This window comes from Palaemon carinicauda, chromosome 11 (genome assembly GCF_036898095.1).
Source record: "Palaemon carinicauda isolate YSFRI2023 chromosome 11, ASM3689809v2, whole genome shotgun sequence".
Classification (NCBI taxonomy): Eukaryota; Metazoa; Arthropoda; class Malacostraca; order Decapoda; family Palaemonidae; genus Palaemon; species Palaemon carinicauda.
In genome coordinates, this window is record NC_090735.1 from 77,222,335 (window position 1) to 77,235,653 (window position 13,319).

Sequence of the window (13,319 nt, forward strand, 5' to 3'; positions counted from 1 at the left end):
GTTGTACACATTGTGGTTATCCTCATTGTAGTGAGAATTGCAGATTTTCCCATTTATCTCTTTTTATTATAATAGAAAAGGGCACCTGTTTGTCCTTGCTTTATAGAGTCAAATCAGGACCAAAAGGCTTCACCTAAGCCAGGTGTGGAAAAGAACAGGGATGGTAAAAGTCCGCTTAACAAGTCTAGAAAGAAATTAATTGCTTTAGATGAATGTGTTAATTCAGATTTTGATGATGATAATAATTGTGATCAATTGCTCAATTTAAAGGATGAGTCTCATGATCCAGAATCAGATTACATGCTGAATTTGGGGAGTGATTGTGATAATGTTGAACCAATCAGAACAAAGATTACCTTAAAGTTGAATGATACTGATATATCATATGAAGTAGATAGTGGTGCTGTGGTTTAAACTCTGAATTGTGAATATGTTCAAATTTTAGGTTTGCCTGTTCAGCCTTTTAGTAAAGGGCTGAATGCATGTGGAAATAATTCTATTCATGTAATTGGCAAGGAGTTTGTTAATGTAAAGTTTCAAGATTACAACATCCGTCATGGATATTATGTGGTTTAAGACCCTAATGTCAATTTTTGTGGTAAAGATTTAATGCCAAAATTAGGTATTTCTTTACAGGAATTGAAAATGAGGTAGACCTTAATTCTGTTTTGGATGCTAGATCCCGGTTAGAGCAGTTCAATACTGATCCTAACTTGTCTGTTACTAGTGTAGTAGCTAAAATCTACTTGAAAAGTGGTGCACTTCCTAAACTCCATAAATCTATTCCTGTTGCTAGTAAATATGTAAAGTTTGTTGAAAATGCATTAGATAAGTTTGTGGAGGATGATATGATAGAACCTGTTAAATTTAGTGATTGGGCAGCTCCTATCATGCCTGTTGTAAAAAGTGATAAATAGTGTATGCAAATTTTTGGTGATTTCAAATATCTTAATAACAATATTGCTTGTGAGAAATATCATTTACCTAGACTTTAGGGAATATTTGCTATAGTGAGTAAGAGTACAATCTCTTCAAAAATTGATCTTTAGGATGCATACCTACAGTTACCTATAGATGCTGATAGTGAAAAGTTGCTTGTAATAAACACTCCCAAGGGATCATTTAAGTATAAAAGACTTCTCTTTGGTGTTTCTCCATCACCCGCTATCTTTCAGAGATTAATTTCTCAAATCTTAATGCATATTGATGGTGTTATTGCTTTACTAGATGACATTTTTATTGGGGGAGAGACACAAAAAGAACATTATGAAAGAGACTAAACAGAGTTTTAAGAGAGCTTCAGAAGCATAATGTTGCCATTAATAAAAGCAAAACTGTTTTAAATACCAGTAATTTAGAATACTTAGGCAATGTCATTTCAGGATATGGAATTAGGCCATCACCAAAGAAAATATCTGCAATTCTGGAAGCCCCTTTTCCAAAGTCTGTTTCTGAAGTGAAATCGTTTTTTGGAATGGTTACTTATCATTCGAGATTTGTTATAAAATTTTCTAGTGTACTTTCTGCTCTATATGATCTTTTGAAGAAAAATGCAAAATTTGAATGGTATGATAGCGAGGCTAATGCATTCAGTACGGTCAAAGCTGAGTTATCCAGGTTCAATTTTCTTGTTATTATAGACGGGGATAGTCTAGTAGTAGTAGAACTGGATGCGTCTCCAGTGGGTGTGGGATGTACTCTAATGCAGAAATTCAATGGTATTGAAAAACCAATCTTTTTTGCAAGTAAGAAATTGTCAGCTGCTGGGTTGAGATACTCGCAATGGGACAAGAAAGCTCTAACTTTGGTTTATGCTGTCTCCAAGTTTAAATATTTTTTGTTGGGTCGCAAATTCGTAATCAGAACTGACCTCAAAACTTTACTTGGTTTATTTGGCAGAACCAAGTTGGTACCTATGAATGCTAATGCTAGGGTACAACGTTGGACCTTACTGCTTTCTCAATCTTATTATAATTCGTGTTTTAAAACTGGCAAGAACAACGTTGTCGCAGATGCTTTAAGTCGGTTACCCCTTTCTGATTTGGATTTGGATTTAACTACCCCTACTAAATATGTACATATGGTTCAAGATTTGGATGATAAAAATTATCTTTTTGGATTGATTAAATTTTTGTCTAAATTTGATCCTGTGCTTAAGAAAGTAATCATTTGTGTGAAATATGGCTGGATTAATCGTCCTTTAATTTCGGATTTTTCTCAAGTGAAACAAAATTGAACCCTTTATGGTGGATGTACTTTTGTATAGAAACCATGTGATTATTCCATCTGGTATGTGAAATGTATTGTTGGATCAATTACTGTACATGTTGGTCATAATGGTATTAGTGCAATGAAAGCTGGAGCATGCAATTGGATATGGTGACCAGAAAATAGACCGAGACATTAGTGAAATGACAGAATCATGTAATGTATGCTTTGAAAATTATCAAACTCCTAAATCTTCTGTATTGTCGTGGCCAGAGACTGATAAACCGTGGGAGAGAGTACATATAGACTATGCTGGTCCTATAGATGGAAACTATTTTTTTTATAATCATTGATTCTTACACTATATTTTTGGATATTCATGTAACTAAATCAAAAACATCAATTTTAGCTCTGGGGAAATTGAGGCTTAGTTTTTGCGAATTTCGATTACCCAGTGTACTTGGTTCTGATTATGCTAAATATTTTGTTTCTATTACGATGGAGACTTTCTTCCAGAAGAATCTTATTAAGCATGCTACGCCTGCTCCGTACAATCCATTATCAAATGGGCTTGCAGAGAGAGCAGTTAAGACTTTTAAACAGAGTCTTGTTAAATTCACAGAGGGGAATATCACTACACGTTTGTGTAGATATTTGTACAATTATAGAAGGACAGTTCATTCTTCCACTGGGAAATCCCCATCTGATATGATGTTCAATCTCAATTTTCCTGGTTCAACTGACAGGATAAAATCCCAGAATAAGAAAAAGAAAGAAATGAAAAATTATTGAAATCTGAGAAGTCTAAATATGTGGTTGATGCAGTATTTGTAAAAAAAAATTTGATGCTGGGAACATTTGGCTGTCTGGTCAAATTATTGAAGTGCTTGGTTTTAGAAATTATAAAGTGCAATTGAAGAATTTTGGTATTGGTAACATGGTATGGAAACGCCATGCTAATCAGTTAATGCCTATATTCACTCCTAATTCTGATGACTGTACTGTTCCTATTCGTAGCAAATAGTAAATTCTCTTAACATATTTTGTCTCTTATTCCAATTGCTAGAAATTCTGATACTGGTTTAAGCTGTGAGAATAGTAACCACTTTAGTAACAGAAGTTTCTGTTGAGCCTGCTATTGCAGATGAGTCAATCCCTAGTAACGTGTCATTGCCTGAATCATTACCACTATGTAGATCAGGTAGAGTGGTTAAACCACCTGATAGACTGAATCTTTAATTACAGAGGATATCTTAATATAAGGAAAAAGGAAATGTCATATATTGATTTATCATTATTATTTTACTATTGAATATAACAGAGTTTTTTCCTTATTTCGTTTGCCTATTGTTTTGCATTATAAATGATTGAATCCTCTCCCATAGATTCCATTACTTTTTGTACCCTTGCGTCATTTATACTATTATAATGTTTTAGGCTTTTCCCTGTTTTGTATTCTGCCGACCCGAGGTTCACCAATGGTTATTTGCTTCTGTGAGTTATTTTCGATTTAATAAAGTCAGTATTAACGATGACTTTGTTTTTATGCTAACCCCAACACCTCGAACTTATATTACTTATTCCTTTAAAGTAATTTCCTTTCATTTGGTTAAACTATTCAGCATCATTTGGCTGATCAATCATGTACCTTAGCTTTAAATGTTGAATCTAACTTTTGTATTGCTAATCTACTACGTTGTTATGAGTTCCCCCGTGACATTGTCTGCGAAAAACCCTGTATTGAATCCCATATTTTAAAAAGCGAATATGTCTTCAGAAAAGTGTACTTCACTGAAAAGGGTAACCATGTTTTTCTTGGTCTTGATTGGAAAAGGATCGGAGACATTTTGAATACCTTTAACACCGAAAGGGAAGTGGTTTCTCTGTTTTTATCGATATATCATCCTATCAGTTTAATTTTACCTTTTACTTGCTTTGACAAACATTCTATTCTGAAACTTAGGATGTAGGAGCGGGACTGGAATTCCTCCCTTAAAATTAACTCTGAATTTATTCATGATCTCGGAAATTCTGAAGAACTTTGCTATTTACACTAATCATGTTATGATTATGCTAACCCTTCCCCCATTTCTCTTCCTCTTTTCATCCACAAGGTGTGAAGAATTAGCTTCACAAATCAATTATTTTATTCTTTTATTTTCCTTTACCTCGTGCATGACTGCAATTAATTCCTATCACGTTCTGTTACGCTGCCCCTTGCCCCTTTCCTCCTCCTCTCTTCATACACAGGGTGTGAAAAATCATCTTCACCCTTTCGTTTTATTAATATTCTATTTTTTTTTTACCTCGTGCATATTTTATTTTTGTTAACCTTTCTGTTTCCACATTTTACTATACTAACATTTCCTCGAGCAGAGTAGTCTAGGATAAACTTTTTCGGTTCTTGACTGCAAATAGTATATTAGAATTTGTTTGTATTTAATTTACATCTCTCTACATAAATTTTAAATTTGTTTGTCTAGGTATTATATCGTCTTCAATGCACTGTTTTTTTTTCTTTAGATTAATTATTGTATATGCCACATAATTATGATTTATTATTATTATTATTATTATTATTATTATTATTATTATTATTATTATTATTATTATTATTATTATTATTATTTCGGGAGTAGACCCCCTTTTAAACAGGATTTATCAAAAGTGATTGCTGCCTCAATGGCGTTAATTTTGTAATTAACTTTTTTTATTGCTAATATTATCTTTTTCTCTTCATTACTACTATCCGCCAGTAACTGGGAAAGGGACATATTTTCACTAGGAAGGTGATGGAGACCATATCATTCACAATTCTTCTTTAGTATATCACTAAATACTACTAAGTACAAAGTATGTCTTTGCCGTGAAACACTATCACAATGTCAGTGTTCACAAAGTAATGGTCACTTATGTACAAAAATAGATTTCAAATTATGTGGAATTAAGTATAATACATCCTTCAACTCAACCGGTTTCGAGCATTGAGAAGGTTTTCTACTTATTATCAAGAGTGAACTGTGACGCAGGTGTGTTTTCTTTACAAGGGCTGATATACGGAGTCCTGCTTTGACATTCCATCCTTAATGGTCAAGGAGACGATTATTCTTGGGAGGTGTTTTACGGCAAAGACATACTTTGAACTTATTATCTGTACTTTTTTAGCATATAGTGATATACTAAAGAATTGTGAATGATACAGTGTCCATCATCTTCCTAATGAAAATATGTCCCTTTCCCAGTTACTGGCGGATTGTAGCAATGAAGAGAAAAAGCTAGTACGAACAACAGAAAAAGTTAATTACAAAATTAACGGCAACCTTATGCCCTTAGGCATAATATGAGGAATATGTGGGAAAATGGAGATTATTCTGAATGATGAATCCAAATTTCGGAAAACTTGTGAACCTAATTTTAATAATATCTTTAAAACTGAGGATAGAATTAATCAATTTTTAAAGACTCCTGTGAATGAAAAATCCATAAATGAAACTACTTACCAAAATTAGTTCTGTTCGGGGTCTTCGTATGGCATCTTATATGGTTTGCCCAAAATCCACAAGCCCAATGTTCTGTGGAAACCTATCTTATTGTCATTTGACACCCCAAAGTACAAACTAGCTAAGTTTCTCGTTCTCTTGCTAGAACCTCTTACAAAAAAACACATTCTCACTTAATAACTCGTATGCATTTAAAGAGGCCATAATCTCTCAGGACTCAGATCTTTTCATGACGAGTCTTGATGTTGAGTCCTTATTCACTAATGTACCTATGGAAGAAACAATTGATATTATTTCAAACAAATTATTTTCTGAACCTTCCACTATTAACGATTTTAAACGCACGTCTTTTAAAAAACTTTTGAAGCTAGCGGTGCTGGACACCTCTTTCGTTTTTAATGGTATTTTGTACAAATAGCTTGTTGGGATTGCTATGGGTTGCCCCTTGGGACCCACTTTTGCTAATATTTTCATGCTGGAAAATTGCCCTTTAAGATATCATCCCCTGGTTTATGTTAGATATGTTGATGACAACTTTGCTCTTTTTAGAGATGAGTTCGGTGCTGACTTCTTCCTTGACTTGCTAACTCATGACATGAAAACATAACGTTCACCTTAGAAAAGAAGAATGGTTATTAACTACCCTTTCTAGAAAAAGAGAAGATTTTGGTACAGAGATTTTTAGAAAAAAAAAGACTTTTACTGGATTAGGTTCAAACTTTTATAGCTCTTGTTTTTATAATTCAATAAGTAAATCTATTTTTACTCTTCTCCACAGAGCATTCTTTTGACTTCAAGCTGGGAATCTTTCCATACTGAAATCGTCTATTTATGTGAATATTTTAAGAAAAACCTGCTTTCCCACCAAAATAGTAACTGTTTCCTAATTCTTTTGTATATGTTTTATTCGTAGCCCATAACACTGCGATTGGGAATCCCGAAATGTTGGGAATAAAAAAGGATATTTGGAACCACTCTTTCCCTATCCATACTATAAAATTTATACATATATATGTATATATACACAGACAGACACACACACACACACACACACACACACACACATATATATATATATATATATATATATATATATATATATATATATATATATATATATATATATATATATATATATATATATATGCGTAAAAATATCAGGAAAATGTGATGCTCAGATGCAGAAGAACCACAGGGAAAATGAAAATACGAAATATACGATTAAGTCCTGACTAGTTTCGTGATACTTCTTCAGAGGACTGATTTATTGGGAGAGGTTTCTATACATTTCATAGGGAAAGTAAACGTACGAACATACATATAGAGGCGCACAGAACAATGGCAATCCCATACCAGCTACCTGCCTATGGTCAGGTGTTTACTGGGCGGAGATCCGACCTCATTAGACACCTGCTAAAAAGGGTAATTCTGGTGACCGGTAAATTCTTGTTTTTTGACTTTCAATACAGTTTATTTATATGAATAACGGTAGCCTTATCTATATAAATATACATATATATACAAATACACGTATACACATACATATACATAAATCTATATATACATATATGCATATACATACATATACACATACATATACATACATACATATATATACACACATACATATACATATACATATACATATACATATACATATACATATATATATATACATATATACACACATACATAAATATACATACATACACTTATATACATATATATATATATATATATATATATATGCACATACAGCATTTTACCATAAACATATAATCACGTATATATTAATACTTATATCTAGCATAACACTATATAGTGCCAGTGTACTTATGCATACTATATAAAATAATTGTACCCTTTAATGAATGATAGCTTAGGTCTAAATATTAGTTTTACAGTAACGTTACCTATTCACAATACATTCAGTTTTACATTAGGTGGTTAAAGTTTTTTTATATAGCTTACAAATATCTTTACATATAAAGGCGTCGAGTTTATACATTCCATGACCAATATTCAAGTTGTTTTCAAAGGTTTCTTTTATGAAACTGGACTTTATGATGTTTCTTTCCACCAAGTTGTTTGAATGAACCAATTTCTTTACACCTAACCAATTAATAGTGTGATTTTCATCTCTAACGTGAGCAAAGAGTGCATTATTATCTTGAGCATATCTGACACTTTTCTTATGTTGTTCAATTCTCTTTTCTAGGGCTTTACCAGTTTGACCAATATAGTATTTTTCACAAGCATTGCATGGAATACAATATACACATCCCTTGGTAATGTCAGGAGAATTCTTTATTAAGGCTGTTTTATTGTATTTTTACTCTTAAATACTACATTTACATTGAAATTTTTCAACAGTTGGGGAATTTCTTTAAAAGAATTACAATAAGGCAGTACAAGTAAATTTTGTGTGTTGTAGTTTTTTCTGTTATCATTACCGAAAAAGGTCTTTTTTGCTGTTCTTAGTGCATCATCTAACACAATTTCAGGATACTTTAGTTTTTTACCTATTGCTCTAATCTCCTTTATTTCATCATCAATATATTCAGGGCTGCAGACTCGAAATGCTCTTAAAAACATAGAAGTAAATACAGATTTCTTAATTTTGTTGCCATGGCTTGAGTAGTAATGGACATATGCCGAGATATTCGTTGGCTTTCTGTATACACTAAACTTGAGTCTATTGTTACATCTGAGTCTGCTATGTTAGTCCTTGTGTATCTAGTCATCTTGAACTTTTATTTTAATGGCTCAAAGAACAACTTCACTCAGAGCATACACAAAAGACGTATTTTTTTCCCCTGACACCAATATGACACTTGTACACAGATAATGAGACGTCGTAATAAGGGTTTTCTTTATTACAAAAGGTTCGTTCGTAAGTACACTGTACATAAGTACCCTCTTAGGTGAGTGACTTGTCAACTCGAGCGCCCAAAGGCAACTAAACTCCCTTCGCTACCAAAATGCAATCTTTGCAATATTAAGCTGAAACATAGATTTTTGTGGAATACTCATGAATATTGAGTTCATTCCCCTTGTCATACAAGACATGTCTATATATACATGAATTAGGACATGTACATATATATAGATATATATATATATATATATATATATATATATATATATATATATATATATATATATATATATATATATATATATATATTTATATATATATATATATATATATATATATATATATATGTATATATAAATAAATATATATATATATATATATATATATATATATATATATATATATATATATATATATATATATATATATATGCAGTATATATGGATATATGTATATACAGTATATATATATATATATATATATATATATATATATATATATATATATATATATATATATATATATATATGATAAATATCAACACAACATAGTGTTCAAAATAGAAATAAATTTCTACCTCATACTTGGGATCGAATGCTAGCCCCTTCTAATGAAAGGCCAGGTCGAAACCAACCATGCCACGAGAGACCATAAAATATATCGGAACCTAACTCTACCTAGCTGTCCGAGGATTTACCTGGTGAGACATCAGTCTCTTACCAGCGAGTTTTACCCGATATCCCAGCCCACCACGTGACACAATTGGTAGTAATTCATTCAAATTACCCCTAATGAGTCAATATTGATAAATATCAACACAACATCGTGTTCAAAATAGAAATAAATTTCTACCTCATACTTGGGATCGAACGCTAGCCCCCTCTAATGAAAGGCCAGGTCGAAACCAACCATGCCACGAGAGACCATAAAAGATATCGGAACCTGACGCTACCTAGCTGTCCGAGGATTTACCTGGCGAGACATCAGTCTATTACCAGCGAGTTTTACCCGATATCCCAGCCCGCCACGTGACACAATTGGTAGTAATTCATTCAAATTACCCCTAATGAGTCAATATTGATAAATATCAACACAACATCGTGTTCAAAATAGAAATAAATTTCTACCTCATACTTGGGATCGAACGCTAGCCCCTTCTAATGAAAGGCCAGGTCGAAACCAACCATGCCACGAGAGACCATAAAAGGGGCTAGCATTCGATCCCAAGTATGAGGTAGAAATTTATTTCTATTTTGAACACGATGTTGTGTTGATATTTATCAATATTGACTCATTAGGGGTAATTTGAATGAATTACTACCAATTGTGTCACGTAGTGGACCGGGATATCGGGTAAATTCGCTGGTAAGAGACTGATGTCTCGCCAGGTAAATCCTCGGACAGCTAGGTAGCGTCAGGTTCCGATATCTTTTATGGTCTCTCGTGGCATGGTTGGTTTCGACCTGGCCTTTCATTAGAAGGGGCTAGCGTTCGATCCCAAGTATGAGGTAGAAATTTATTTCTATTTTGAACACGATGTTGTGTTGATATTTATCAATATTGACTCATTAGGGGTAATTTAAGTGAATTACTACCAATTGTGTCACGTGGTGGGACGGGATATCGGGTAAAACTCGCTGGTAAGAGACTGATGTCTCGCCAGGTAAATCCTCGGATAGCTAGGTAGCGTCAGGTTCCGATATCTTTTATGGTCTATCGTGGCATGGTTGATTTCAACCTGACCTTTCATTAGAAGGAGCTAGCGTTCGACCCAAAGTATGGGGTAGAAATTCATTTCTATTTTGAACACGATGTTGTGTTGATATTTATCAATATTGACTCATTAGGGGTAATTGGAATGAATTACTACCAATTGTGTCACGTGGTGGGCTGGGATATCGGGTAAAACTCGCTGGTAAGAGACTGATGTCTCGCCAGGTAAATCCTCGGACAGCTAGGTAGAGTCAGGTTCCGATATCTTTTATGGTCTCTCATGGCATTGTTGGTTTCGACCTGGTCTTTCATTAGAAGGGGCTAGCGTTCGATCCCAAGTATGAGGTAGAAATTTATTTCTATTTTGAACACGATGTTGTGTTGATATTTATCAATATTGACTCATTAGGGGTAATTTGAATGAATTACTACCAATTGTGTCACGTGGTGGGCCGGGATATCAGGTAAAACTCGCTGGTAAGAGACTGATGTCTCGCCAGGTAAATCCTCGGACAGCTAGGTAGCGTCAGGTTCCGATATCTTTTATGGTCTCTCGTGGCATTGTTGGTTTCGACCTGGCCTTTCATTAGAAGGGGTTAGCGTTCGGTCCCAAGTATGAGGTAGAAATTTATTTTTTATTTTGAACACGATGTTGTGTTGATATTTATCAATATTGACTCATTAGGGGTAATTTAAGTGAATTACTACCAATTGTGTCACGTGGTGGGACGGGATATCGGGTAAAACTCGCTGGTAAGAGACTGATGTCTCGCCAGGTAAATCCTCGGACAGCTAGGTAGAGTCAGGTTCCGATATCTTTTATGGTCTCTCGTGGCATGGTTGGTTTCGACCTGGTCTTTCATTAGAAGGGGCTAGCGTTCGATCCCAAGTATGAGGTAGAAATTTATTTCTATTTTGAACACGATGTTGTGTTGATATTTATCAATATTGACTCATTAGGGGTAATTTGAATGAATTACTACCAATTGTGTCACGTGGTGGGCCGGGATATCAGGTAAAACTCGCTGGTAAGAGACTGATATCTCGCCAGGTAAATCCTCGGACAGCTAGGTAGCGTCAGGTTCCGATATCTTTTATGGTCTCTCGTGGCATTGTTGGTTTCGACCTGGCCTTTCATTAGAAGGGGCTAGTGTTCGATCCCAAGTATGAGGTAGAAATATATATATATATATATATTTATATATATATATATATATATATATATATATATATATATATATATATATATATATATATATATCATATAAATATATATATATATATACATATATATATATATATATATATTGCATATCATATAAATATATATATATATATATATATATATATATATATATATATATATATATATATATATATATATATATCATATAAATATATGCATATATATATATATATATATATATATATATATATATATATATATATATATATATATATATATATATATATATATATATATATATATATATATATATATATATATATATATATATATATATATATATATATATATATATATATATATATATATATATATATATATATATATATATATATATATATATATATATATATATATATATATATATATATATATATATATATATATATATATATATATATATATATATATATATATATATATATATATATATATATATATATATATATATATATATATATATATATATATATATATATATATATATATATATATATATATATATATATATATATATATATATATATATATATATATATGTATATATATGCATATATATATGTACAGTATATACTGCTAGGCGGTATATCTTAGCTTACCGTGCTAGGCGGTATATCTTAGCTTACCGTGCTAGGCGGTATATCTTAGTAATCCATGTTTGCTATAAGCAGATGAGCAACTTGGTGGAGTAATAAAAGCTTTGGTTGTGGAAGAAATGCCCCCCTAAATCTCGATGAAGTCACTGGCAGCAGGGTGGCTAATTGGGTTTAAGGTGTCGGACAAACTGTCTTTTTGGCCTTTGCTGATGATGCCTTGGTTTGACCTTACCAAAATTAATATGGACCGGCAGGAGTCCCTTCCCTTAGTTTTATAGGCACTGCGCATCACAAGGAACTGACTATCCTTTGATATATCTAGCCAATGAATCCTCTATGGATATAGTTAGTCATGGAAAAATTATATGAGAGTGGCCCCCAGTCCCGGACCTAGACGGGGCCAAGAATTTCCCGGTTTATAAATACTAAAGAAAAATTAAATATTGGTAATTGGAATAAGACTGAATAAGATTGTGGAGTTACATCAAGTGGAGCGTGAATTCATGAAACATACTTTGGATCTAGGCCCTAAGTGAAACACGTTGTAAAGGGATTGGTAAGGAAACTTTAGACCAAGGCAATATATATAAGTATATATATCTAATCAGGAAGACCAGATGGAATTGGAAGAGAAGGGGCAGGAATGATGATAACACCAAGAGCACAACATGCATTAACTGAGTGAAGAGCTGTAAATAGTAGATTTTTATTAGCAAAGTTCAAATCAAAGCAGTGCAATATGAGTATTATAGTTTGCTATGCCCCAACTGATGATTCCACTGAAGGAAGAACTGCAGAGGGTAATAGATGAGATCCGAGAGAGATATGAAATTTTGATTGATTTCAATGCTAAAGTTGGAAGAAATAATCAAGGTACTGAGAATGTGATGGGTGTCGGGTCTTGGCGAAGTTGGAAAGGAAAATAGATCGCATTTCATTAGATTCTGTTCAGCAAACAATCTTGTCATTGGAGGTACTCTTTTTCAACACAAGAACATCCATAAGTATACATGGACTTCACCATGTGGAATTTACAAAAATCAGATAGATCACAGTGCCATTAACAAAGGGAGAAGGGGTACCATGAGAAATGTAAGAAGCTATAAAGGTGCCGATATAGGTAGCGATCACCAGCACTTTATTGCCTCACTGAAATTAAAACTGAAAGCACCCAGCAG